General features: G+C 35.2%; 1 protein-coding gene across 1 annotated transcript in view; it reads left to right on the top strand.

Moving 5' to 3' along the window:
* Positions 1-9,256: 9,256 nt before the first annotated feature.
* LOC126974095 (uncharacterized) overlaps positions 9,257-24,882 on the top strand; it is a 57,327-nt gene continuing 41,701 nt past the window's right edge. Inside the window, exon 1 of the mRNA XM_050821501.1 lies at positions 9,257-9,380. The gene's annotated coding sequence lies outside the window, so the exon portion shown is untranslated. The remainder of the gene's footprint in view (positions 9,381-24,882) is intronic.

The raw sequence follows: 24,882 nt of genomic DNA, 5'->3' as shown, positions 1-24,882 counted from the left end.
AATATTCTAATTGCAATCTTTTTTCAAAAATTATTATTAGCTCTCTGTGATACACTGTTGACATCAACGCAATGTCAGCTGATCTCTGTACAACTATCTCTTTTCTATTGTAACAATTGCTTCAACATACGGCCATTTTCAAAAACCTATGTCTATGCTTACTTACATTTCAATAACCTATCGACACGAAGCATTGCACTATAACTATACTGGACATAACTATGGATAGATAAGATCTTGTCATTAATTGGTGACAGCAATGTATCCGTAACTAGAGATATGTTATTGAAAACGGCCGTTAGGCAACTGTCTTATCTTCTATTCTATTCTTCCTACTGCCTTGTGTGGAAGACATACCACAAATTCGCCAGTGTTAAAGTAGACTACCAAGCTATGAGTATGTGTTTTCTAAGTTTATCGGTATTGATCGGTGCTAAAATTAAACAATGTTATAATATCTGAAAAAATAATATAGGTACATGCTGTTATACTGCGATCTATACAGTTAATGTAAATGTGTCATTTGATAATGATAATCAGCCTAGCGAAACTCTAAGAAAAAGCGATTCACGCGATTGTTTTTTGGTGTTTGACGTTGACGAGCAATCTGTTGATTTTATATCAATAAAATATTTATGACTTTGTATGAAATGTGCAGTCATTCATAGATTGACGAATATAATCTTGTAAAAATCGGAGATAACTGAAATCCACTACATTTTAAGCAACTGTTCGCTTTCAAACTTAGCCGGATTATACTTCGTCACCAATCGGCATACTGTAATTAGGTACAACTATTTCAAACTTATGTCAAATCACAGCATGTTTCATACTTCATTGTCCTCATTCAACAAATTTCAATTTTTACTTAAGCAGTTCCGCCTCTTAATGTGTTTGATGATAATAACATCACATGAGACTTTCTGCTTTCGTAATTGAGTATTGCAATTTGTGTTGTACCACATTATTCCAGTTGTATAGTTGATTCCATCATTCACTCCCACAAATAATGGCATTTTAGTGCAACATTTGTAAGTATTATAAGCATTAGAATAAAAAATGGTGCAGCATCTGGGAAATTTTATAATATATTTGGCATTTACAAGTGGATAATATTATTTATATGAATAGAATTGAAGCTATTGAGTAAATATTAATTTTTGTTTTAGATCTAATGGTCTTAATGTGATATTTAATTTTGAAAGAACTACTTAAGTTGCTTTGCCGACCTACGATGATGAGCTTATAGTAACAATAATTTTTGCAGATTTTTAATTAATTGTGTAATATTTATAATTACAATTTAAAATAACACTAATACAGTAATTATGCTAAATATTTAATAGGTATAATTATTGTATTTTTTAACAAGTTGCCAATGACACTACTAAGTAGATAGAAAGTGATTTATTATGTTTGCGGATTGTATCACTTAAATCCACACATATTGTGTGTATCTAAATGCACATCCTATCAATTTCCGTAGGCATATTCTCTCTTATTAATAAATGCAGTATAAAGTTACTCCAATTTTAAAATCACTTCTCCCTGTCATGTCATACTGTAGTGACAAAGGGAAGATACAGACAAAAAGATTTAAATCTGGAATAACTTTATTTTGCGTTTATTAATATAGATATACATGATGTAGAGAATAAAATAGATGTAACATTTATATATATGCGTATTGAGTTATCTCTGGTGTTACTTTGCCAGAACTTCATTGTAAGAGTTAAAAATGTTTAAATAGATTTACAAATACCCGCAAATATGTTGTCCAACAGAATCAAGTCAGTACTACAATAGTAATCAATGCTTTATTTGTCTAATGGCACTTCTTGTATCGGTTTTTAATTATCATACAGATGAGGTGTTTGGGCAAGTCAACTCCATTGTGGATAGAATTGTTGTGTATATTTGATGAATTTTTAAATAATTAATACTAATAATGTAATGTCCACCCATGCTTCAAGGTTTATTACTAAAAGCATCAGGATTAGTCACTCCATAGTCAAGATATTAGAAACTGAAATATTGGGCAAAGAAAAACCCACAATTGTTGTTAATGTTATCCTGTTATCTTTGTGTGACATGTTCGCGGATCATTGCAAACTTAGATAATATTTTATAAGTCTAGATTGAGCCTGTTACAACAGGCCAGGCTTATAACTTTAGTGTGCATGACAGCTATGTCTTACACTCGCGAACCGTCAGCCACTTTGTGTTACTGCATGTGCGTTGCCGATAATAGAGACTAACAGTTCACGGCTATTTTATTCTAAGATTGCAGGTATATTTCTATACATTTATCTCATTTGCATGGTTTTTAATCTATTATAATGTATAAAAGTGTTGTGGCCCATATAGATAATTCTATCGATAAAAAACGCGCCACTTTCCTTCGTTTTTGACCTCCCTCAGTACTATTGTCAAGGAGTGAGGCATGTCTTTGTGAATTATTGAACTGTCTAATATAATCTCTGTTATTATAATTTATGTTTAAAATTTTTGGCAAGTTGATATTTTTTCCAAAGTATTTTAAATAATATTGTAATAGCTTTAACTGTTAATTTCAATAGTGGCTGATCTATACTGAGTTGGAATAATATAGCCCTCCATTTTGAGGGTTTTAGCTTGTTATTGTTGAAATTAGGACTGAATTTATGAGGCTCTATGGTAATGGTGAGGAATTATTAAATTATTAATATTGATGTGAATTATATCAAGTGATTCGGTTTTTATTGAGGGTATTTTTAGAAAGTTCTGGTCTCATTGTAAAAAAGTATTAAAATTATTAAAGATTTATATTGGTTATTTTTAATATAAGAGAAATTTTAATTAAAGTATGTAATATAATGGTTTGTGCAAAGTGATATAAATATACGATATATGTGCGATATTTGTGTTTTAGTCATATTATTCTATATTTTTTTCAGGTTCATAATAAAAATGATAATAGTTTTTTATTCAGATCAAGAAAATTAAATCTTGTGATTGTAAACCTGTTGGCTATAAAATTACTTTTATTATTAGTGATATTAACTACATAATATTTTTATTTACACAAAATATATGTGTAAAATACAGTCACAAAGAGAATGGTCTAATTCTAAGTTTATTTCCACGTGTGGAGGCGTGGTGTAGACGTAGGTAATCGGCAATGAGTTTAGAATTGTTTTTTATAGGGAATAGTAAACAAAGTCAAAGTCAAAAAAATCTTAGTCACTGTAAAACTTTATAAGTTATTTAGTGCAAGTCAGGATGAAGTACAAGTTACAATAGCATTCAAATGAGTATAACAATATTCATTAACAAAATTTAGAACATTAATTCCAACTATCTTTATCATTCAAATAATCTCTCACATTATACAACCTTAGATGTTAATTTATTTTTACGATACATTTTTTTTTAATAGGTAATACTTTAACATCATTCGGGAGTTTTGTTATAAAATATAACACAATCCACTTTAAAATATTTAGAAATTTTACGGAGCCTAGTAAACTTCAAGAAATAAGATTTTTGAGGGTTTCTGGGTTGGAGGCTTTAAAAAAATTTGCCTTTTGAAGTTTTTGAACATTGCCATATTTTGGACTTGGACCAACTCTCATACATCTTGGGCAATAGTGCAAGCCATAAGTCATGAGAGAAAAATTCAGAATGTGGGAGGAACCCTATTTAAGTAGCTGACCTAGCATCCGCATGTCCAGAAATATTACTCATGTCACTTCTTTTTGAATGTTTGACTTTTTTACATTCTACATACTTCTTTCTATCGCGTATTCAGTACTTGCGTTGATTTCTGGTCATGTTCTGCGTTTAAGCCCAAATTGACTGCAATACATAAAAAGAGGAAGTATGCAGGTGTCAAATAATTTGCATTTCATCATGCTCTCAGGCTCCAGTATGTTCTCGAGCCAATTGTTATTCTTATCTCTATTTACGCATAGGGGGTCATTTTATGTTATCAGTAGTCCTTCGTTAATGTAGTCTGCCTGTAAATTGGGTCTATTTTAATTTATAATTACACAGGTTAATAATTGATACGTGTATAGCGTTTTGCAGTGAACGTTCTAACCACGAAACTTGGTTGGTCATACGTTTATAGCTTAGATCAAATATACGGCTAGATAGACTACGAAAGCTGTGAAAACGGCGAAAACAATTGTGTTTAGAACTAACCTCTATTTTGGGCAATTCACACACATTAATACAAAGTGCCATACAAATGTCGTGATTTGTGTGGCACTCGTGTGTAAGACGTAGCTTGTCACTTACACTAAACTGATATTCCTGGCCTGTTTTTATTGGTTGCCTAACAGAAAGAGACTCTATCTAGACGTTTATATTAATTATCTAAGGTTTATAGGTTATGTATAAAAACGTAAACTACAGGCCTATAGCTATTACCCCCCTGCTCTCCAAAATCATGGAGAGCATAATTAACCGTTTGCTCTTGGTATACTTAGAGGGTCACCAGTTGATCAACGACCGACGGTACGGCTTTCGCCATTGTCGATCGGCAGGTGATTTTCTGATATCAAGTCAAAGTTCTTTATTTGCCAGAAACATTCAGGCACATGTTTCGTCTTGACAGACATCCAAATATTTTTGTGGTTTCACTTCAAAATATTATAAACCTAACTCAATCAATAATTACTGCTACATTTAATTTGATCAACGCCTAAAGACGCCTACTAAAAGACGCTACAATACAGATTTACAATAATATATGAAATACCTAACACAGATGGGCAGCGGCTATCGAAAGCAAGGGGGAAGGCAGAAGCAGTTAGCCTGTATATAGCGAAGACCTTTGATCGTATATGGCACAAGGCGCTTCTCGCAAAACTTCCATCATTCGCAAAGGTTCCCGACAGCTTATGCAAGTGGACCTCCAGCTTCCTCACTGGGCGGAACATACAGGTCGTTATCGACGGTTATTTCTCGAATTCGTGAACGCCCGTGAGTGCCCCAAGGATCTGTGCTATATCCCATACTGTTTCTTCTGCATATCAATGATATGTTGGATACCCCCAACATATATTGCTATGCGAACGACAACACTGGCGATGCCGTATACACGGTCCATGCAGGTCTCTCTAGGGAAATCGTCGACCAGTGCCGGAAGAAACTTGTTTCTTCAAACGAGTCCTCTCTTGAGAAGGTCGCGGAATGGGGTAAATTGCACCTTGTCCAATTTAACCCCCAGAAGACTCAAGTATGTGCGTTTACCACAAAAAAACCCATTTGTCGTATCACCGCTCTTCGACAACACTTCCCTCAAAGCCTCGCCTAGTATCGAAATTCTGGGTTTCGAAATCTCGAGCGATTGCCAATTCCACGGCTATTTGGAGAGCAAAGCTAAATTGGCTTCGAAGAAACTGGGCGTTAAAAATAGAGCACGGCAATACTTCAAGCCGGCCCACATTCTAACGCTGTACAAAGCGCAGGACCAGCCACATATGGAGTATTGCTGTCTTCTCTAGTCTGTCGCATCCCAGAATCAGCTCGATCCATTTGACTGCGGAACTAGTGCTCTGTGAACGGCTAGATCACTTGGCGTTGCGTAGAGACATCGCTTCATTGTGTGTCCTCTACCGCATTTCAATTGCAATTCCTGCCGCCGAATTCCAGCTTTGCACGACACGCACAAGTTAGGATATCATCCCCACCATCTGGATGTGTGGCGATCCTCCACAGTGCGGTTATCAAGGAGCTTTCTTCCACGTACTAAAAATCTGTCGACTGAACTTCCTTGTGCGATGTTTCCGGGATGCTACATCAAAAAAAGCGTTTACACCTTCCTTAAAGGCCGGCAACACTCCTGTGATTCGACCGGTGACCCGTACGCTTGTTTGTCCTCCTTTTCCATAAAAAGATATTATGTAAGTACCTTATGATTTTTTTTATCAGCCTTTTGTTTGTGGCTTTATTTATGTTATATTTTTGAAAATTATCTTTACCTGTTAACAAAGAATGTAAATTATACCTATTATGCACGTGGAGTTAGCCTATAAGTGGAGTGTACAACGTTAGAAAGAATTTTTAAACGTGTCCATAGATTAAGATTGTATGCACGTTGGCTTCCTTATAAATAAATAAATAAAAACATTGCTTAGAGCATTGGAGAACAAAAATACTGTGAAAATCTGCAGCATCCGCACTATAAGAAACCGTATGACACAATACTCAAAAACATTGTTAATATTTAAAACACATTCATTTCTCGATTAGCACTACTACACTAAAACAAATTATCTGAGTTCAAACCTCACCGAAAATCCCAAGAAAAATAGCCAAAATAATATATTTACACCAAAACAAACGAACTTAATAATATTTTGTTTTGATTCAACTGTAGGTATGTATAAATTTAAATATATGTAGCAACTCACTTGCATAGTTTCGATATACAAATCACTCGCCTATATTACATTTTTTGTATAAAAATCTATTATCCGATTTACCTTACATATTCGCTTCGCCCGGGCTTCCCTTTGCGTACCCCTTTATTTCTTGGCTTTGCGGAGGCGGTTTGCATTTTAAATGGATAAAAGTAAAGACGAAATTCCAGTGGCTCGTTGAAAATGAAAACATTTTTTCTAGACCGTCTTTTTCTTCTTCTTCTTTAGCCGTTCTCAACCTCGAAGGTGTAGGCCTCCTTCAGCTTATGCCATCTATTCCGGTCTTGAGCAGTTTCCAACCACTTTGTTCCCCCCAGTCTTTTGATATCGTCGTACCCTCGCATCTGCGGTCTTCCTCTCGGGCGTTTCTCATCCCACGGTCTCCATTCTATCACTGCCTTGCACCACGAGCCATGCTTGCGGGCGACATGGCCAGCCCACTCCCATTTCAATTTCGCAACACGTTTGGTTACATCGCTCACTTTGCTCTGCTCTCTGACCCATTCGTTTCTTTTACGGTCTCTCAGTGTAACTCCTACCAGGTTTCTCTCAATTGCCCTTTGAGCCACCTGAAGTTTGTTGAGGATCTCCTTAGTAAAAACCCAAGTCTCAGCCCCATACGTAGGCACTGGCAAGATGCACTGGTCGTGAATACGAGCTTTTTGGTCGGCACTGATTTTCATGTTAAACGCAAACTTGAGTTTGGAGTAAGCTGCCCACGCCAGTCTTATGCGCCTGTCAATTTCGTTAGCCTGATTGTCCTTTCCCATTACGACCCCTATAGACCGTAGTTTCAATTTTTAATGTGATTTACCAGTGGTCGGTTTCTTTGCATTAATTCGGTAATAAAGATGCCGTAGCGTAATATTGCTGGGATACTTAACATCGTTTTCAAGAATCCTCATGAAGCTGAAGTATTATTTAGGATAAGGTGCAAGTTGACTTTTTTTCATAAAAATAATTCAATTGCTTAGATTTACAAGAGCGACATCTCAAGTCAATTTCGTAATATGCAAATATTGGGGTTGAGCAGTTTATTAACTGTAAAGTAGATCCTGTAGATGAAGCCACAACCTGAGAGTTGAACAAAGCATACAAGATTTTATGCCGATACGTCACTCGAACGGTTAGCTCAGACGGGACAGCACGCCAGAGGTCGTGGGTTCGAGCCTCGCATCGTTCATAAAATTTTGTTTTCAAATTTTATCTGTTTAAAAATATTTCAGTTCGGTCAAGGGCCGGCACTGCTCCTGTGATTCCTCTGCTGTTGCAAGAGAATGTGGGCGGCAGTGATCACATACCTACCTACTGAGTAGTGAGGAGTGTATCTATTTGCTACATTAGATCATAGACTCTTACTCATGAAATGACTAAAACCTCGCAAATTGCCAATATGCTTTGGAGAGAAGTATGCTGAACAGGATATCAGACAGATGGGCTGCGCAGTGCACAAGAGATGAAATGACAAATGGAGTAAGAAAGTGACAAGATGGTAGGTATCCCGGGGAAGGGCAAAGGAAAAGAGGTACATCCCAGAAAAGATGGGATGATAATATCAGAGAAGTGGCAGGCGTAACTTGGAACAAAGTGGCTCAAGAAAAACACGTTTGGAGGAGGCCTTTTGCCGATTGGCAAGGAGATCCACAAAAAAAAAATATAACTACTAGAATAAGTTAGGTAATTTGTTTTAAAAGATTGTTTCACAGTTAGAGTTGTAGTATATAATAATAACACAGCGGTGTATTTAGAAAGTGTTTGTGAAAAATTTTGAAAGTGAAAATAAAACTTTTGTAGTCTTATCAAGATTGCTCAATATAATTAATTAATTCTGTTAATTAATAATTTTTGGTTTAATTGATAATTCAAGAAATTCAATTGAAAAATAAAATATATAAACTATAAGTTTTAGTAAAATTTCAGTATTGGGGTGGCATTAAGTTTAAATCCGGCACTGATGATACCTACTACAGAAGTAACTTTTTTTTTTATGACATAGGAGGACAAACGAGCGTACGGGTCATCTGGTGTTAAGTTATCACCGCCGCCCACATTCTCTTGCAACACCAGAGGAATCACAAGAGCGTTGCCGGCCTTTAAGGAAGGTGTACGCGCTTTTTTTGGAAGGTACCCATGTCGTATTGTCCCGGAAACACCGCACAAGGAAGCTCATTCCATAGCTTTGTAGTACGAGGGAGAAAGCTCCTTTACGATCAAAGGCCTTCGCTATATCCAGGCTAACTGCCAGGCCTTCCCACTTGCTTTCAATAGCCGCCGCCCATCTATGTGTTAGGTATACCAGAAGATCACCTGCCGACCGTCCATGGCGAAAGCCGTACTGTCGGTCGTTGATCAACTGGTGACCCTCTAGGTATGTAGGTATATGATTTTAGAGAGCAGGGAGGTGATAGCAATAGGCCTGTAGTTCGCCGGATCCGAACTGTCTCCTTTTTTTGGATCGGATGGACAAGGGCTGACTTCCATGAGTCAGGGAATAAGAGTGCCGGAATAAACGCGTTAGCACCGGCGTCAACTCAGGGGCACACGTTCTAAGCACGATTGGAGAAATGCCATCCGGCCCGCTCGACTTCCTGACATCCAACGAAAACAGAGCTCGCCTAACAGTTTTCTGTCTGAACTGTAACTGTCACTTACTTATTAGTAACTATTCACTAACTTAACTATTTCATGTTATGCTAATGTTAAGGTAGATTGTCAGTACTTACTACTTAGTTACTTACTAGGATACTACTTACTAAGTTACTCTTACTAGTCGCTAGTTCGCTCCTCGCTACTTCAGTTGATAGCAATGCGCGCGTAAGAACGAACGTAGGTAACTGCAGTGTCCAGCACAAAACGCGGGAAAATGGCGATAGTTTGACATATCAATAATTGAAGTTTTGTTTATCAAAACAGATAAATTGTGTTATGAATACAGTTAAGTTGGAAGTTAAGGATTATAAAATTTAATTGGTAAGTTATATATAAAATTATTTTTTTATTTAAGGAGTACTAATTTATGAAAAATTTATGAACAGTGTACCTACCCTAATAATTTGCGAAGTCACAAAAAATTTTTGACAACACAATAATTATGACCCCAGAATATTATACGAGTTATTACTGAGGGTTTTTGGCGGGCTAGCTATTTTTAATATTATTGGACTTAATTTAATACTATCTAAACTCATCTAAACTAGATAGTGATGATATATATGAAAATCCGATTAAAGTTATGGATTCAGTTTATAATCTATGAAACATTTCAGAGTAAGTATTTGAATAATATAATTTAAAAAGGTGCCTACAGAAATATTGCCATATAAAATATAATTAATTTAAAAGTGTGAGAGGTTTTTCTAATTTTGCCAAATCGTTAATATAAGTTATTAGTTACGCAGTTTATGTCTGAGCAATTTTAACCATTCGCACTTAAAGTACATACATCATGACAGTATTTTTTTCTATTTTTCATCATAACAGCTTTTACAACTCTCAGAATTATTCAGACATCCGTTTCAAAATCAAATAATGGACGAGCGCAGGTAGCTTACTCATACCGGATAATTTCTTTTGTACAATCAAATTGGGATTATACAATGAAAATTTAATGGAAGTCCCTGGTGGCAATCAGACGTTTCGAAGATTTATTTTTGTATTTAATATACCTACTTACTTTACTTATACTTAATTAGTAGTTCTACTTCACTAGAATTACTAGAGAATACTAATTAGATGAATGGTAAAGATTCCTTTTCGCTATAAAAGCCATAAACTGAGATTATGTTTTTTTTTTTTTGAATAGTCTTTACATTTTTCATCCGACGTCAAAAAAGAGGAGGTTCTCAATTTCGACTATAATATATTTATTACCTCATATTTTAGCTGTTTATTTATCGATTTGAATTTTTTATTCGTTCGAGAGTAAACTCCTAGATTGGTCCCATTATTAAAAAACTGATACGCGTTTTGGGTCTTTTCAATAATCAATCAAGCAAGTGTCAGATGAATCTAAGACTGCATTTTGCTATGAATGCCTGAAACTCCAATTATATTAGGTATTACCTTATCTTTATTTTTATTTGCCTACTTCAAAACAAGAGTCCTCTTTTGTATATTTCTTACCTCATATCCGCCATTGATAACGGTTTCAAAAATATTTCTTTCGTTTGAAAGAGTTTAGATATTGCAAAGTGTAACTGATAAAGACCAGAAACGAGCACGGGAACTTTTTAAAGATAAGTGATAGTTGCTTCAAAATGTTGTAGAGAAAATGTATTTACCTTGTTTTAAGGTATTATAATAATAATTAATTGATATGTCTAGAAAAAATGGTGAGCCTGTGAAAATTTCCATAAACTCACTGGCTTCTCTTAAAGCCAAAAGTATTCTACAAGACTACAATTGAAGTATATACAATATCAATTTTGTTTGTACTAGGTACTAAGTGCATCCAATATATGAATTGTGTTCATAGTGTAAATAATAAAAAAAATATATATCAACTACTTATTTCATGAAAACGACATGTAAAAAAAAATCTCCTCAGCTATGAACTTCCACTCCTATCATTGCTGCAAAGTTACATCACTCAAGGAATAGATCTAAACATCTCTTTGTTATCAGACCACAGATATATCGAAAACCGCAAAGTATTATTTCCGTGTTTCGATTTTAGTATGAAGATTAATTTAAATATTGCCTTCTAAATCAAAATAAAATGTAAAAAATACATGATTTCCATAAATATTTGTAGCTTACAATTAATTTTGGTATTCTCGCTGATCTTGCGAGCAAAGAGCCGCGCCATCCTTTCAGAGACAAGGTACCTAAGAAAAGCTTAAAAACACTTTCAAAATATGCGACTCTGAATCACGGGATTCATACAATAGCTTAAAGGTCCGTAGATAATACCTACTGGCTATTCCACAATATATTGAAAAGTATTCGATTACAATTTTTAATAGTTATCACAAAGCACTTCTTCATGATGTGCCCTGATAGAATCTGATCAGTTATCCAGGGTATCCTTTTTGTAAAAATTGCTCGCAGTCAATCCATCCTATGCAGATTTTGCCAAGAATCCTGTGAAAAACCTTAACACATCTTAATGGAGTGTGAGCCTCTAATCCCTTCCACTCAAGGCAGAGAACTTGCCCCACTAAAGCCCCTGAGGATACTGCACCTCTAGGTTATAGGCTTTGAGGATGTGATTTAGATATATTTAGGAGCTCTCATTATGTAAAGGAAAGCATCCCAACTATACTATTTTTTTTTTAATTAACGGGAGTGTTAAACATTTAAATAAAATACTTTTAAAGGATTAAAACGCGTGTAATTGTAACTGTGTTTTAACATTAGATTTTTGCGTAAAAGTTCTCCAGATCTCGTTTTCAGAGGGACTGCAGATGAAATGAGTGTTTGTCATAGTTGTGTCATTATGAAGCTTAGCGCCATTTATTACTTACCTCGGAAGTGGTATTTGCTATAGAGAAATGCTTTTTGGCAAATCAACTTTTTTGTTCACCTCTTCTTTCTCAAATGGGTCAAACTGTTTTGGGGTTAACTCTCAGTTCTTCAGCAATGTCGTTACTATGTACTAATATCTATATGCGATTTCACTCCCATTTTTCCAAAATGGCGTCCATTTTATCCGTAACAGGGCGACCAGAGCGAGATGCACACAGATATAGATCCAAGTAGATAACGCAAATCTCTCCGTCGTATGAAAACCAAGCGTACCCTTTTTTTTGTAGCTATTGTGACGTCGTTAAAAATGCCAGTGCATCGAGCCTAACGTTTAGCCACTCACCTCATCATTATTTGACGTTTTCAGTACATCAATAGACGGTATTGCTTATTACTAAAATCGGCAATGTATTATAAATCATAATAACATAAAAGCGTCAAAGGATGACCTCTTTTTGACACGCAAAGTACATACACTCGCAGCGTCTATTTGGATCCATGTCTGTGGAGATGCATATTTGACATCATAATTTCCGGATTGAAAACGCACGAACTTTGTTCTACTTTTACTGACACTGCATTAGGTCCACTTAAGCATCACCATTTCTTTTTCGCAGCTTGGGTTGCGTTTTCCATTCTTATAATAACATTTTCAATTGCTTTGAATTTCTTCATTAAATTCACTCAAGGCGTAGCAGAAGTGATTTATAGGTGGCAGTGATCACCTATCGTTCAGTGATTCCTCTGGTGTTGCAAGGGAATGTGGGCGGCGGTGATCACTTAACACCAGCGTACGCTCGTTTGTCCTTTTTTTCCATAAAAAAGTGAGCTCTAGTTCTCCCCTTGATGAGTGTCATAAAAATTAAATTTGTTTGTTTAATATTAATATATTAAACGTTTTTAATACATGTACTTTTAAAGGTAATTAAGTATTACAAAGTGTTTCGGAATCTCACATTACACTTTCGTTTTTATTAGTATCTCATAATCGAAAGTAATTTCGGCAACCACAACAAAAAAATAATGTCCGCACTGAAAGAGAAGGAAAGTTTTTAAGAAACTTCAATTGAATACACTTTTGAACTGAAGTGTCGTTATAAATTGAAGTCAAAAGTGAATTAGTTTAAGAAATTTACCAACGTTGATAGAAACTCACTTAATTTACCATCCAACTCGTGGGAATTTTAGCAGTGGAAGTGTTTCATGACTATGCCGTAATGAAACTCATCGTTATACGTCACTATCTGGATGTGCAGCGTTGAGTCACAGCTCGCTTTCAAAGACATTTGTTTCACGAACACGAGTTGCATATGATAATATGCTGACAGTAATGCGAATTTTATTTATTACTAGTTGACCCGACAGACGCTGTTCTGTAAATAATAAATAAAATGTTTTTTTTTATGAATTTGTCAATAATATATCATAAAAACAAGAATTACTTCATAAAATATGCACCCTGCTGTCGTAATGAAATTGTTTCACAGCAGAACTGTCAAACCGTACGTCAATAAATTCTTTCATAGAAATGATGTATGGACACATCAAAGGAAACACAAATTTGTTGTTTTTTTTAATTTAATTTAGCAGCATTTTCTTATTTATTCACCTTTTAAACCTTCTCTTCTCTTCTTTCCACAAATAATTCAAGACCAAAATTAGCCAAATCGGTCCAGCCGTTCTCGAATTTTAGCGAGACTAACGAACAGCAATTCATTTATATATATATATAGATGGATAGAAAGATTAATGAAAACTAACTTATCACGTTCTATACACATATTATAAGGACATATCATTCGCAGTCTGATAGCGGAACGGCAAAAGTGTGCTTTAAACACAATGTTAGCACATTTTTCTCCCTAGTCGTGTCCCTAACTGAATCGGGTTCTAAATTAAAAAAAAATGTTTTACATTACTGCTTAAAGGAGGAGTAAATGCGGCAATGTATAGATATTGCAGTCGAAGCTCATTATAGTCTAATTTGTGGTATGTTCCATGTTTAAGCTTTATTTTTATGCGACGTGATTTATCTATATGTCGTCATTGAAGAAAACACATATTGTCTTTTTTTTTTATGGAATAGGAGGACAATCGAGCGTACGGGTCACCTGGTGTTAAGTGAGCACCGCCGCCCACATTCTCTTACAACACCAGAGGAATCACAAGAGCGTTGCCGGTCTTTAAGGAAGGTGTACGCGCTTTTTTTGAAGGTACCCATGTCGTATCGTCACGGAAACACCGCACAAGGAAGCTCATTCCACAGCTTTGTAGTACGTAGAAGAAAGCTCCTTGAAAACCGCATTGTGGAGGACCGCCACACATCCAGATGGTGGGGATGATATCCTAACTTATGGCGTGTCGTGCGAAGGTGCAATTTACTATCTCTTATATTCTAATCTTCAATTGCAGGAATATCACTTTTAAACTGTGGCTTTATTCGTAATTTTTGTATAAAAGGGACACTATTGCGTTACTACATGCCGCATAAAAACACGATTGGAAAATAATATGTTTTATAAGATTTTATTACAGTATCAGTTATGTAAATAATGTTCATAAATGTAGGTTAGAAATTAATTACAGTTGAATTTCGTATATTATTTAAATTGATAATTACGCAAGTTGTTAACACAGTTAAGTATAGACACGGATTTAGACGGAGAGCGAGAGGTATTACGCAGTTGTAATGTTGTGAATATACATTGACATTTCATTTTTTCATTTCACGCACCCAGTGCAAAACACTGCAGGAAAAAAAAGTGTGTGCATGTAATCTTTACGCGCAATTGAAGTAAAACTTAATTATAATTATCTTAATGAATAATTAACAGATACATATATATACTTTTTTTGCATATCTGAAAGCTCATAGTCAAATTAGGTTATTGTCGTTTGCCCTTGTTTGTCCCACCTATTCTAGGACATCCAGTATATAACAAAATATATTCTTAAAAAGTTGAAAGACAAGAAGATTTAATTTATACCATTAACTATATACGTACTTTAATTAAAGCCGTGTTATTAATAAATATTAGACTCAGAAATTGAAGATTAAATTATTATTATAACACATATATTTATATATATAACGTTGTTATTGAATATTAACGATAATGGCTGTATAAGCTCGAACCTTTAGCCTGTCCAATGGACGAAGAAAAATTAACGAATGTCGCAAACGTCATACTGAGAACTTTTATTTATTAAAAAAGTAGTCTTGAATAAACAAATACATTTGGAGATTTTCAGAAAATATTACTGTTTGAAATTTTTTTTTAAAACATTAAATTGTAATGGTTAAAAATAATTGTTTCAATTGACTTTTTTCTGCCGGAAGTACTTACGTTACTTCAGTCAGAAAAATATTCTGAGTTACCCCCAAGTCACGCCTAAAGAAGTTTTACTTCAAAAACAAATTAGGGAATGTCGCAAATGTCAGAAAATTTCTGAAAACATATATATTATTTATTGCAATGGAGGTAATAAATAAAAAAATTATACACCTGGAGATTTAAAAAAAAATTGTTTGTATTATAGATTACGGATAATGACGTATTGTGTCGCCCGGAATATACAAGATCTAAGGTTTTCAAACTAACAGAACATTAACATGATACTACGAGGTATTTCTGTATAAAATTTTGTACTAATTTTATCATTATAACTTGTATAACAATCAAAGCATTGCGTGATGTACATTTCCATAATGATATAATTATAGACAGACATTGAGGATATCCACTATCTCATTACACGTCACGTCCAGAACCGAACACGCATCATTTCGTTCCACATAACCTCACAATGTAATACAAATAAAGGCTTGCTTACACTTAACTACTAGGAATAATACCGCATAGGATTTGATTAGGAAAAGTGGAAAGGTTAACATGATGGCATGTTAGTTTCGGAAATGACACCTATGAAAGTCATAAAATATTTTTCTTATTGAATCTACCGCTTCTTCGTAAAGGGTTGAGCTAATGAGAAGAAGTAGCAAAAAACTCATTGCCACTCTTTTATATCAAGATTTACGTTTACTTCGATTTACAAATCATTTCAATTAAGAACAATATAATATGTAAAATGATGCAACAAACACACTCAAACGTCAAATAGTCAATGTCTTACACGAGTAAGTCAAAAAAGTAAATGTAAATTAATACAAAAGTTATTGAGTACAGTAGCTGCATCATCCACATACACCATAAATCAATAAAGGTATTCTGTGAGCATTTTATGAGCGATTATAAATAATATATATATATACTAGCTGACCCAGCAAACGTTGTATTGCCGATATTAAAATCGCGATAGAAAAGTAACTGTTGATGGGTCAAAATTTGAAGTTGTATGTATTTTTTAATGCTGACTCATAATAAATTTAAAAAAAAATGTAAAAAAAATTGCCGTGGACCACCCTTAACATTTAGGGGGATGAAAAATAGATGTTGTCCGATTCTCAGACTTACCCAATATGCACTCAAAATTTCATGAGAATCGGTCAAGCCGAGAGAGTTCAAAGTTTAACACCATGACACGATTATATATTAGATATATAAATAAAGGATAACCCTAGGTCGTAGGTAAGTATTCACGAGCTGTTTATCGCAACTCGATGTCTAATCGCGTATACTTTGCGAACCTTACACGTACCTACATATGTAGAATTCAAAATACGAGGTGGAGATTAGTGCCTTTCGGGTAAGAGGAAACGGTCCTATGTAGTCTTTGCACCTCCGATGTTCTAACGATAGCCAGTTAGGGCTTAAATTTCTTTTTACAAAGAGTTGAGCTTTAAATTATGGATGTATAAGATCTTTACATCAAACGGTGACAGCGATGTATTAGTAATTGAAAGAGATAGAAATACGTTATTGAAAACGGCCGTAAGTGGTTAAACTGTTACAATTTACGAATAGTAAAGATCACTGTACAGTAACGATATAACAAGTGCAAGTTTCAGCTTTCAGCTGTTTTGAAAACACTGCACGCAATTAGTTGCTATGGTGACGAGGTTGTGGGTCACAGCTATAGGCTATAGGTGGCTATAGGGCGCGATGACGACTGCTGTTGTTACTTACTGGGTTAATGACTAATAGCTTTACTTGCCTGGTTTGATATTCTTTCAATTACATTAAGCTCGACTTAGCATCTTTACTGCTTTAAATTATGTGATTTTTAGAGATAATATTGACGGACTGATTGACTGAGTCTAAGGTGCGAATTCTAGAAGTTGTCTCATTACGGAATCCGTCATTAAGTGTGTTTTGTTACTGTCTTCAAAAATGTGCATCATCATCATAAGCCGGAAGACGTCCACTGCTGGACAAAGGCCTCCCCCAAAGATTTCCACGACGATCGGTCCTGCGCTGCCCTCATCCAACGTATTCCGGCGATCTTGACCAGATCGTCAGTCCATCTTGTGGGGGGCCTACCAACTAGGGCTTCCAATCCCGCGGCCTGTATTTAATCTCGGCATTTGCTGGACTACGAATTTTCAATCCCGCGGGATCTCGGTATTTGCGGGATGCCGTATATTGAAAATATGCACATTTTAAAAACAATGAATTTATCAACTCCACATTTATTTACGTACATATTACTATTAAAATGAGATCAATCAATTATACTGTTATTTTTTACAAAAAAAAAACACTAACAAATTCTGAATAATCATAATAAAAACCCGTAATCCCGCATCTCGCGGATTGGAAGCCCTACTACCAACACTGCGTCTTCCGGTACGTGGTCGCAAATGTGCATAAAAGACACACAACACACTTGATTATCGATTGGAATCATTGAAACAACTCCTGAAATACTATTAAAATAATGTCTCATCCGTCTGTAACTATAGAAACACCCACACCTTAAAGCAGACCACAAACGTACAAGTGCACTACCGCAACATATCGTGTTCGCGACAGATAGGTGTGGATACTGGCGATCATTGAGTTTCAAATGCTCAACTTCAAACAAGAGTGGTCGGGAATAATAATAGTTGATGATTATAAAAGTATATTATGACTAACAACTTTCTATTTGTATTTATGATAGGTTCGAATTTCGATAACCAGTAATTATAACTAAAAACATAATGCGTCTTATTACAAGACACGGACTATCTAAAAAAACCAGGTCTAAATCATATTTAAACCATGGTCTAAGTAAAAGTCTTATTACAAAACACGTTTTACGACCGTTCCCAATATTCAGTCTATCTCTTACTTGAGATAAAAATCGTAACTATCGTTGACTTTTCAGTCCCAATAAACTTATCGACAGTAACTCATTATCCATACACGCTGTCTGTCAATGGGACGACGTATAGCGTACCAGCGATAGAAGTTTGTTTGGAAATTGAAATTCACGCGTCCCAAGATAAGGCGATAAGAATGACTTATCGGGTATATTGGGACAGCTTTAGATTATTGATAGCTAATTACTGACAGTAGAAGGTAGTAAATTGGGAACGGCCTTTAGCCTATTAGACCTATCTATGGTCTAGCGATAAACCTTTGCGATCCCTGGTTTTACGATGGTTTTTTGATTGTAGTCGTTTACGTTACGTCAAATTCGTTGTTTCGAGGTTAAAATCAGTTTATACTTTTATATGTTAATCGTAATTTGCTGATAACTTCCAAATAATGACTTAAATCTTATATAATATATTGTTTTTACGAAAATAATCAAGGCAAGTCGTGTGCGACAATTAGATATTCCCGATTAGGTACCTACGCGTGATTGAATTGGAACGCTCGAAAATGAAAAGTAGCCTACAAGGCTGTACAGTGCACAATTAACTTTTACCATCTTATTCCAAATGTTTCCAGTTGAAATTACTAAATATGTAGTTATAGTTACTTATGGATATATTCCTATAAATTGATTTACATACATACATACCTACATAAAATCACGCCTCTTTCCCGTAGGGGTAGGCAGAGACCACTTCTTTCCACTTGCTACGATCCTTACATACTTGTTTCGCTTCGTCCACTTTCATTATTCCTTTCATACATGCTCTCCGGTTTAGGGTACTCTTGACCTGGCCTTTTTTCAAGACGTCCCTGATTTGATCTTGAAACGTCCGCCTAGGTCTACCCCTTCTATAAGATAAATTGATTTATTCATACATAAATTGTTAGTTTATAAGATATACCAAGCAAATTAGTCGTACCTGCTACATTCATGGAAAGTTGTTCCACATATTTTAATGTCGTTCCAAAAATACTTCCGCTTCTTTGAGCCACAGGAAATGTTCTGCAATACCTAAAACATCGTTAAGTGTAAAACTACTTTCGTTGTCGTTAATTATTATTATCATTTTATTACTAATGTTGCTATTAAATAATAATTTCTATTACAAGAAGTAATACGACATTGGTCATTGATTATGCATAAGTTTGGATTATTCGATTTTATTCAACAATCTTATTAGAGGTTGTAAGTACCTATATTATAACATTGTAAAATATTATATCATAAAAATAAAATGGGTCTGAATATTTTTGACGTCTTGAAAATGGTGGTGAATACCACTGGAATGGCGGCTGTCAAAGTGCTAATGATTCTGAAGTTTTTCGAATGTCAAGCAGCCTTGCAAATAAACGCGGGAAACGTTATACGTCTTAACAAACCAATCATCAATTTCAGATATAACCTTACACCAAGTTTATTTGTAAGACAGTAAAAGTTTTAGATAAGTACGCTGCATCTTATGGTATAAGTATTATTCCGATCGGCTCAGTAGTTTTCGCAATATGACCGAAGGGAAAAAACCGGCAATCCATTTATTAGTATAGATAGATTTAGGAACATTTATTTGAACAAAAAATATAAGGATAGAGTAGTGACGTTGTTTAGTAATTTGGTAAAAAAAATTTGTTAAAAAGAGGCTGTAAAAAGACCTGTAGTTAATTCTGACAACTTAGAAGGGTCCCATAACGTTCTTTCGTAATATCAAATAATAATTTAGTATAAATACTTAATTAGTATTTTGAAAATTTGATAGGGTAATGTTTTAAGAATCTATTAAGGAAAGGATTGTGTGGTTTTGAAACCACGGTAAAAGTGAAATATTTTTTCACATTATAGACATTTGACTAAAAAACAAACAAAATAGCGTGGAACACTGGCACAAAAGAGTAATAGTCTATACACTACACGGTCAACTGCTGCGAACTATAGGCGCCGCCCGACTGTCACGCGACATGCAACGCACAGACGAAAAAAGTTTGAGACGATGTAATAAAAGTTTCACTTTAAAAGTGGCTTAGGCTATCTCGCATAATTTAAACCAAATTTCATTTATAGTCTATAGCTGTATACATACATAAATTATCTGTTTACCCTCTTTCTTAGTGTGAGGAAGAGATTAAAAAAGCGAGAGTCAGGTAAGTTTGCAACAGAACTATCCATTAGATGGCAAGAAAAAACGAAATGATAATAAATATAAACAATAAATCATCTTTATACCAGCTTGTTCCTAGAAAAACTCAAGCGGCTTTGGTAGTAAAACGCAATGAACTCATGATAAGATATTCCATATGTGGCTATCGTTGTGAACACGTTTCATTGCGGTATATTTATAGCAGCCAAGTAATTATTCGCATAATAAACCGACAGTGATAATCGTCTGGGTTTCCGTATTTTATCACTGAATCCTTTTTATAACCAATAAAGCGGGAATTCCTAGTTAACTGCAGTGTCAGTAATTTTGTTGATTGGTTGAGCAATGAAACAGACTCTCAAGTCTTGGATCGTTAGAGTGCTGCAATTCTCATGTGGAATTTTTATTATTTCTTGATTGAAGTGTCAAGAGTTTGAGATCCTAAAGTCAAAGTCATATTAAAAACCTTATTAAAATATACCTAAACTAAACGCCTTTGAATCTTCACTATAATAAAACGGTTTCACTATATTAAAACGGTTCTTTCAAGGGAGGGATGACCTCAATCGTTATTTTTCGATAATATTTTGTGTAAATTTATACTAAGATTGTATTCGTAGATAGATAATATATTATAGTTCTTATTTTATTTTGTGGCTTAATTTAATTGAATAGCATGTCATTTTCGCCTATAATTGAGGCATCACTTACCATGTGAATGTTATTGTTTTTGTATTATACTGTGTTTATATTAGTGTATACCTTGTTGACGGAATTTAATAAATAAATATTTCATTTAAATAACAGATAAATAAATAATAATAGTTTATTCGCTGAAATGTGGGTACAAGTATGTCTTACATTAAATTTAGTCACCTTACACATTCTACCAGGTCCTGGTGTGAAAACACCAGGCAAGTTACTCAGTCTACCATATGATCGGAAAAAGTAGAGCTCGTGAGAAGAACATACAAGAAACTCAACGGCGGTTTGTGATTCTCTACTAGGTTAGTTATGAAAGAAATACAAGAAATATTTTTTCGGCCCTCAATGCATCAATACTTGTGAGGTCCAAAAATAGCTTCGATCCGTGAGGTTCATCCATCCACCTCATGGGGATATTCCATCAAACTAACGAGCTATTCACGTTTACACAATTTGTTATTTTATCAAGTGATAACCCTCACTTCTAGGATTAATTATACAAATTAGATTTATAAACAAAAGTTATGAACGATGCGGGACTCGAACCCGCGACCTCCCGCGTTCCGTGCGAGTGCTCTTCCACTGAGCAATTTAATTATTTGTCTATTCATGTTTCTCAGCTTCCATATCCTTACGTCCTAATCGTCTCGTCCCTTATTATCATAAAAAAAACAATGCTACATCGCCAGCACGTTAAATGGTGAACTAATTTTATTTATCATCTACTATTGTGTGTTGAAAAGGCCAGATAATTTCAGATTCACTTCCAAAACCAAAAATTATAGAAATGGGAAAAGTTTACATGAAAATAAACGCTTTATATAAGGCTTTAGTGACCCAAGGGTTCACTAGCCCTTCTATCCAGACATTGCTTCACTACCAATTTTTATTTGACTTTGTACTTATTCAAAACCCTTATTTATTAGCGCTAGATGTAAAATACATTTCCTCTTCTAAACTCGTGATCGATGACCACTTACGTTAATATCCGGAGTGATCCATTGTACATACAATCACTCTGCATTGTGCGTCCATCTCGTGTCTTGCTAAATAGTGATATATGCGATCTTGAGGCTGAATGGAAACCAACACAAGCCCTGCTCCAGTTAAAGCAGTGCAACAATTACGACAGCTAAACAGCCAGGTTAATATAACGTTTCAAAGATGGCGTCGGTATTAAACATTTTCGTTCTATTTTTAAAATGTATTTTTTTTATACATACAGCGGAGGAAATATAGAAAGATGGGTTTTTAATGGCAATGGCATTGTCACTCAATATTATATTTAAGATTAAACTAATAGATCAAGAAAGAATAATTTGGTATGGGCTTAGATTAAGGATTGGTCTCCGCTTCATATAGATACGACAGGCGTAGTCGCACAGGATGGCTACTAATACTACGCCCAAGTAGACGTACTCGAGCCAGTCTTGAACAATATGTGACATTGATGTGCCACGTGTTTTGTTAAAGTTTGCTAATAATTGAAACTAAAATGCCGGGCTGCGTAGTAAAACTTTGTAAAAATAATACTACAAGAAATAAGAAAGGCACTGGGACCACAATATATCATCAGTAAGTATTTTGTATTTTATTAATTTCAATGTAAAATAACACTAAGCGTAAGTTACAAAATTTGAAAGATATCATTGAGTGTCAAAATGCCACACACACAAGCATCTAATCGTTGCCGTAATAAAGCTACTGTTCTTAGGTAGTGCGATATCTAGTTGGAGCGCAGCGGAGACCAATTATGAAGTATAAGCATTATTGTGTATCGGTCTAAATCAAGGTCTGATCGAGAATCCTGAGCGGCACATAATTGTAATGGGCAGGGCGCATTAATTACCCTTATTGTTAAAAAAAAAAGTAAATCGGGCGCTATTCGATAATGCGGACGAAGTCACGGATGAAAACTACTTATTTATATTTCACATAATTTCGGTTATATTAATCGAGATATCTTGTACAAAATGCATCTTTATATAACGTTGTACACTTTCTATACGAATTTAAATCTCCTTCATTACGTGAAAATTCATTGCACATTCATGTAACTTCGGATTATCATACCGGACTGTACTGTGCTAAGAATAATATATAATATTGTATAATAAACGTTGTTAAACACCTTCGCAAAAAATCTTAACCTTCTTATTTACCAAATCATAATATATATTGACCAATGGGAGGCTCCTTTGCACAGGATGCCGGCTAGATTATGGGTACCACAACGGCGCCTATTTCTACCGTGAAGTAGTAATATGTAAACATTACTGTGTTTCGGTCTGAAGGGCGCCGGAGCTAGTAAAATTACTGGGCAAATGAGACTTAACATCTTTTGTCTCAAGGTGACGAGCGCTCAGAATTTTTGGGTTTTTCAAGAATCCTGAGCGGCACTGCATTGTAATGGGCAGGGCGTATCAGTTACCATCAGATGAACTTCCAGCTCGTCTTGTCCCTTTTTTTCATAAAAAAATATATTTAGTTTGGTCGTGTTGAGAGGATTCACGAAAGTAATAACATCTATCCTGTTCTTATCCTGTTAAAATATGGTAAAACTAAATCACAAATCTTTTGATGAAAATTGCACAGTCACCTCTATGTGAGTTATGTGGAACAATTGAGGATGTTGAGCACTTGTTAAAGGAATGTGTCCGATTTCAGTCTAGTAGAGGCAAAATTGTGGGACTTATGGGTTTGAACAGATTCGATACGGGCATGTTTGTAAATATACTTGCCCGCCCTGCATCTAAGGATGCCATAAGTCTATTTGAATCCTTAAGTCGTATTGTTTGAACACTATAGATATAACTTGCTTTGCTATCAGCCTTGCTATCCAACGGGGTAATGCTGCCAGTATTCTTGGTACGCTTCCACGTAATGATAGTTTTAATTTTATGTAGTCGTAGTATTGTAAATATAGTTATAAGATTTGTTTTGATTAAATAATATACTTGCTTTTGATTTTATTAACATTTTTTTTAGTTTGTTAAGTTAAGAATTTAGTTTTTCTTTTGTCTTTTTAATGTACTTAGATTATAATGGTGCTGACATGTACATACGTATAAAAGCCCCTAAATCAATAAAGAAAAAAAAATCACAAATCAATATGGTATCTTAGAATTAAGTAATAACATATGATGTGGTCGTCATTTGGGGCAATATCTTAGTACGCCTTAAGCTATATATACAAGATCGGATTTTATTCGGCCTTCCCCGGCCAGACCATCGGACGCGGTACCGTACCATATTCGATAGTATGTCGCATTGTTCATCGCACAAAATTATTATTATTACCGTCCAGATCGTATCAAGTACGATGCTCGACCAATTTGATGCGAGGCGTCCTTCCACTCCCACCGGACCGTCGGATGGTCTGGCCGTACCAAATCCACACACACACACACACTCACGCCTTGTTCCCGTCGGGGTAGGCAGAGACAATAGAATGCCATTTGCTTCTATCCTTACAAACCTCACGCGCTTCCTCTACATTTATTACTCTTTTCATACATGCTCGCCGGTTGCGGGTGCTTCGGACCTCTCGTTTTCTCAAAACGTCCCCAATTTGGTCGACGAATGTACTACGAGGTCTCCCGCGACCGACTTGCCCACACACACTTGCCTTATATATTTGATGCGTCATTCTTTCTTCACTCATTCGCTCCACATGTCCAAACCATTTCAGCATTCCTTTTGCAGTCCTTGTCACAACATCCTCTTTCAAACCACAGCGTTCTATCAATCAGTCTTACCCCACACATTCTACGCAGTGATCGCATCTCAACTGCGTACCAAATCCGATTTAGGCGTATACTATACAATGGCGACATACAGACAACTACTTTATTTCTCTAGCTGTAAAGCATTCCTCAGCTAGCCACAGTACCAGACACTTTA

The sequence above is a fragment of the Leptidea sinapis genome, chromosome 31 (genome assembly GCF_905404315.1).
Source record: "Leptidea sinapis chromosome 31, ilLepSina1.1, whole genome shotgun sequence".
In the NCBI taxonomy this organism is placed as follows: Eukaryota; Metazoa; Arthropoda; class Insecta; order Lepidoptera; family Pieridae; genus Leptidea; species Leptidea sinapis.
This window is presented reverse-complemented; position numbering and strand designations above follow the sequence as displayed.